Below are 6,003 nucleotides of genomic sequence, written 5' to 3' on the forward strand. Positions count from 1 at the left end.
AGAAAAACATTGAAAAAACAGAGAATTTACAGCATGGAGCAGGCATACGGCACATTGTGTCCGTGTTGGCCAGAAAAGATCTCTGCAACCTGATCCAACTTCACAGCTCTTGGTCTGAAGTCCATGCTGGCTCTCTGTAGAACGTACAGATCATTCCCCCGTTCTATTGCTGTAGCCCTGAAAATTCATTCCCCTCAAGTGCCCATCCAATTTTCATTTGAAATCATTGATCATCTCTGTTTCCACCAGCCGTGAGGTCAGCGAGTTACGGATCATCACCACTTGCTGCATAAAAAAATTTCTTTCTCACATTCCCCATTCAGCTTTTGCCAACAGCCTTAAATCTGAGCCCTTTAGTCCTGGTGCCATCAACTAATGGGAGAAACTTTCCTTTGTCTAACTAATGTAAACCTCATTATCCTGCCCACCTCTATCAAATCTCCTTCGCTCCAAGGAGAACAACCCCAGCTTCTCAAACCCATCCTAGTCACTAATACCCCTCATTCCTGGAACCATTCTGGTAAATCTCCAGGACACCATCTCAAGGACCTTCCCTCCTTGCTTAAACATGTAGACCAGAACTATACGCAATACTCTAGCTGTGACATAATCCGAGCTTTATAAAGGTCCAGCATACCTTCCCTGCTTCTGTAACCAATTTCGTATTTATGAAGCCCAAGATCCCAAAGGATTTCTTACCTGCTATCTCAATATGTCCTGTCACCTTCAAACATCTATGCACAGGTCAGAGGCTAGGAATCCTCCAGTGATTAACTCACCTCCTGACTCCCAAAATCCTGTCCGCCATCTACAAGGCACAAGTCAGGAGTGTGATGGAATACTCTCCATTTGCCTGGATGAGGGCAGCTCCCACAACACTCGAGAAGCTTGACACCATCCAGGAGAAATCCGCCCGATTGATTGGCACCCCATCCACAAACATTCACTTCCTCCAAGTACAATTGCAGCAGGTGTACCATCTACAAGATGCACTGCAGCAACCTTAGACAGCGCCTCGCAAACCCACGACTGCAGTCGTCTCAAAGGACAAGGGCAGCAGGCGCATGGGAACCCCACTGTCTGGAAATCCCCCTCCAAGCCACTCACCATCCTGACTTGGAAATATATTGGCTGTTCCTTCACTGTCGCTGGGTCAAAATCCTGGAACTCCCCCCCTAACAGCACTGTGGGTGTACCTACACCACATGGACTGCAGCGGTTCAAGAAGGCAGCTCACCATCACCCTCTCAAGGGCAATTCAGGATGGGCAATCAATGCTGGCCTCGCCAGCCATACCCACATCCCATAATAAAACAAAATGAACCTGAAGTGGGACTCTTTAGAACTGTGCCATTTAGTCTACATTACCTTTCATTATGGTTACTGCCAAAATGGCTCACCTCACACTTCTCTGTATTTGATTGTATCTGCTACTTGCCTGCTAGCATATCTATGCTCTTCTGCAGTAGAATGGTATCATCCTCACTACCTACCATACCTCCAAGTTTGGCATCATCAACAAATGTTGAAATTTTACTCTGTACTTCAACAGCTCCTTTATATATAATCAGAAAAAATAATTGAATATTGGGAAACATCACTGTCATCCTCCAGTCTGAAAGATTGCCATATACCATGACTCACTGTTTTCTTACAAAACCACATGTTCAAACAAGCTGATGCTGGCCCTCCTATTCCATGAGCCTCAATGTCAACCAGACTATTATGTCTTTCAGAAATTACTGCAATTATCTCTTCACTGGTAGAGCATTTCTACTTTGGTATTTTCTGGTCTTTATCCATACTTACTCTAAACCAATTTATGTTGTGTTCGTTTTTAGCTCGATGCATCCTTACAGTCAGACGCTCCACTTGTCAGATCCAACACTGCTTCTTTTCCTGTTAAAGATTATTGATGGAGAAAGTGCTCCAGTAAATGTCAGAAATTTCTTTTCCCTTTACCGGTATAGTTGTCCTAGGCTATTTTAGGATAATTAAACTCTCCTAATATTATTGCTCCAATTTGGTTACACGAGTTTGAAATTTGCCAACAAATATTGTCATCTATTTCCATCTCACTGTTTGGGACACCAGTAACAACAACCTTTGGGGAGTGAGGAGGTGAGTTACTCGCTGCATAATTCCCAGCACTTAACCTGATTTTGTAGACACAGTATTCATCTGGCTGGTTCAGTTCAATTTCTTGCCAATGGTAAACGCTAGGGTGTTGATAGTGGGGGATTCAGTGGCTATATCAACCTTAGGGTAGGGAGATGGTGGGGTGGGGGCAGTAGTGGGCGGTGGAGGAACCTGCCACTGATCACTATCCACAGCCCAGCCCCCTTCCGCTCTGCAGGAACAGTTGCCAAGAAGGATGGGGGTCGAGCTTGGTTGTCGTTATCCCAGAGTCAAAGGTCATGAAGTCTTCGGAGAGTGGGCAGAGAGAGATTTACCAGAATGGGACAAGGGAGAGACGGGAGAAGTTGGTACTGTTTTCCTCAGAGCAGAGAAGGCTATGAGGGCATTTGTTGCAAGTGTTTAAAATCAGGAAGGGGTTAGGTGGAGTAAAGTTAGAGAAAGTGTTTCCAATGGTTGCAGCGTCGATAACCAGCTGGGCACATGTTTAATCCGGTTGGAAAAAAGACCCAGGGGTGGCACAGGGAAAAAATGTTTATAATCGACGAGTGGTTCAGATTTTGGAATGCACTTGCTGATAGAAAAACCGAAATCTAGAGCAGCCCTCAAGAGGGAATTGCATAAACCCTTGAAGGGGAAATAACGTGCAGAGGGCTGTGTGGACAGAGCAGCAAAGTGGGACCAATTGGACAGCACTGTCAAGGAGCCAGCAGGCACAGGACGGGCTGAATGGCCTCCTTCTCACCCTATCACTGCAGGGGCTTCGATGAAACCCTGTGCTGGAATTTTCCTCGTTCTCGCAAGTGAGTTGGGGGGTGGGGGAGGGGGGGGAGGTCTCACATTCACTTAAGGAAACCCCATCCGGGGGGGTCTCACATCCACTTAGGGAAACCCCACCCGGGGGGGTCTCACATCCACTTAAGGAAACCCCATCCGGGGGGGTCTCACATCCACTTAGGGAAACCCCACCCGGGGGGGGTCTCACATCCACTTAGGGAAACCCCACCCGGGGGGGTCTCACATCCACTTAGGGAAACCCCACCCGGGGGGGGTCTCACATCCACTTAGGGAAACCCCACCCGGGGGGGTCTCACATCCACTTAAGGAAACCCCACCCGGGGGGGTCTCACATCCACTTAGGGAAACCCCACCCGGGGGGGTCTCACATCCACTTAAGGAAACCCCACCCGGGGGGGTCTCACATCCACTTAAGGAAACCCCACCCGGGGGGGGTCTCACATCCACTTAGGGAAACCCCACCCGGGGGGGTCTCACATCCACTTAAGGAAACCCCACCCGGGGGGGGTCTCACATCCACTTAGGGAAACCCCACCCAAGAAGCGGGGAGTTCACCCTTCCCAGTCTGAGGGGGAGGGGGACGGGAGGGAGGGTCCAACACTGGAGGAGGAACAAATTTTCTCTCAGAGAGGGAGGGGGGAGGAGGGAGGGGGCAGAATTTGACGCCTCGCGGCCAAGGCACGCGCCCGACCCCAACCGACGGCGCCAATTCGCCCGAGAAGACGTCGTGCCAACAGCCTTCGGGAAGGGCCTGCGCGTGCGTGCGTGCGTGCCTCCGTGAGTGTGTGCGAGCGCTTGCGGCCTTCAGGGGCGGGCCGGCGCATGCGCGCGGGGCGGGCGCGTGCGGCATGCCTGTGGCGCCTTTTGGGCTTTTAAATGTCAGGGACGTTTTGTGTGTGAGCCTCGGACTGCGACCCCCCTCCCCCTCCCCCCCCCCCAACCCAAATAACTGTCGCCCCCGGAGCATCCCCAGGGCCGGACTGGCAGGAAAGCGAGATGGTTGTGGGCGATGACCAGCCCACATTTCTGGGGGGGGGGGGGTGGGGGGGGGGAGGTCGGCTGTACCACATGCCATCGATCTCAATGGAATGAACAGGAGGAATTTAGAGAAGCCGGAACCGGTGCACAAATCCTCACCCGTGACCAATTAACTAAAACACCACAGAGCGCGGGGTGTGTGGAGGTGGCGAGCTCAGTGTCCCCGGCTCTGCACCGGCAACATTCAAGATCAAAGCAAGATGAAGCTGTTCCCTGGTATTTTAACCATTTGTGCTAGTTACCGAAGGTGAGGCTTTTCACTTGTCCCTGGGTATGTGTTTCTGTCTGTGTGTGTGTGTCTGTGTGTGTGTGTCTGTGTGTGTCTGTGTCTGTGTCTGTCTGTGTCTGTGTGTGTGTCTGTGTGTGTCTGTGTCTGTGTCTGTCTGTGTCTGTGTGTGTCTGTGTGTGGGTCTGTGTGTGTGTCTGTGTGTGTGTCTGTGTGTGTGTCTGTGTGTGTGTGTCTGTGTGTGTGTGTCTGTGTGTGTCTGTGTCTGTGTCTGTGTCTGTGTGTGTCTGTGTGTGTGTCTGTGTGTGTGTGTGTCTGTGTGTGTCTGTGTGTCTGTGTGTGTGTGTGTGTGTGTCTGTGTCTGTGTGTGTCTGTGTGTGTCTGTGTGTGTCTGTGTGTCTGTGTGTGTGTGTGTGTGTGTGTGTGTGTGTGTGTGTCTGTGTGTGTGTCTGTGTGTGTGTCTGTGTGTGTGTCTGTGTGTGTCTGTGTGTGTTTCGGTGTGTCTGTGTGTGTGTGTGTGTGTGTGTGTCTGTGTGTGTGTGTGTGTGTGTGTGTGTCTGTGTGTGTGTGTCTGTGTGTGTGTGTCTGTGTGTGTCTGTGTGTGTGTGTCTGTGTGTGTCTGTGTGTGTCTGTGTGTGTCTGTGTGTGTCTGTGTGTGTCGGTGTGTCGGTGTGTGTGTGTCGGTGTGTCGGTGTGTGTGTGTCGGTGTGTCGGTGTGTGTGTGTCGGTGTGTCTGTGTGTGTGTGTCAGTGTGTCTGTGTGTCGGTGTGTCTGTGTGTGTGTGTCTGTGTGTGTGTGTCTGTGTGTGTGTGTCTGTGTGTGTGTGTCTGTGTGTGTGTCTGTGTGTGTGTGTCTGTGTGTGTGTCTGTGTGTGTGTCTGTGTGTGTGTCTGTGTGTGTCGGTGTGTCTGTGTGTGTGTCTGTCTGTGTGTGTCTGTCTGTGTGTGTGTGTGTGTGTGTGTGTGTGTGTCTGTCTGTGTGTGTGTGTGTGTGTGTGTGTGCATCTGTGTGTGCATCTGTGTGTGCGTCTGTGTGTGTGCGTCTGTGTGTGTGCGTCTGTGTGTGTGCGTCTGTGTGTGTGCGTCTGTGTGTGTGCGTCTGTATCTGTCTGTGCGTCTGTATCTGTCTGTGTGTCTGTGTGCGTCTGTGTGTGTGCGTCTGTGTGTGTGCGTCTGTGTGTGTGCGTCTGTGTGTCTGTGTGTGTCTGTGTGTGTCTGTGTGTGTCTGTGTGTGTCTGTGTGTGTCTGTGTCTCTGTGTGTGCGTGTGTCTCTGTGTGTGCGTGTGTCTCTGTGTGTGCGTGTGTCTCTGTGTGTGCGTGTGTGTGTGTGCGTGTGTGTGTGTGCGTGTGTGTGTGTGCGTGTGTGTGTGTGCGTGTGTGTGTGTGCGTGTGTGTGTGTGCGTGTGTGTGTGTGTGTGCGTCTGTGCGTCTGTGTGTGTGTGTGTGCGTCTGTGTGTGTGTGTGTGCGTCTGTGTGTGTGTGTGTGCGTCTGTGTGTGTGTGCGTCTGTGTGCGTCTGTGTGCGTCTGTGTGCGTCTGTGTGTCGGTGTGTCGGTGTGTGTGTGTCGGTGTGTCGGTGTGTGTGTGTCGGTGTGTGTGTGTCGGTGTGTGTGTCGGTGTGTGTGTCGGTGTGTGTGTGTCGGTGTGTGTGTGTCGGTGTGTGTGTGTCGGTGTGTGTGTGTCGGTGTGTGTGTGTCGGTGTGTGTGTGTCGGTGTGTCGGTGTGTGTGTGTCGGTGTGTCGGTGTGTGTGTGTCGGTGTGTCTGTGTGTGTGTGTCGGTGTGTCTGTGTGTGTGTGTCGGTGTGTCT

The sequence above is a fragment of the Carcharodon carcharias genome, chromosome 29 (genome assembly GCF_017639515.1).
Source record: "Carcharodon carcharias isolate sCarCar2 chromosome 29, sCarCar2.pri, whole genome shotgun sequence".
Lineage (NCBI taxonomy): Eukaryota > Metazoa > Chordata > Chondrichthyes > Lamniformes > Lamnidae > Carcharodon > Carcharodon carcharias.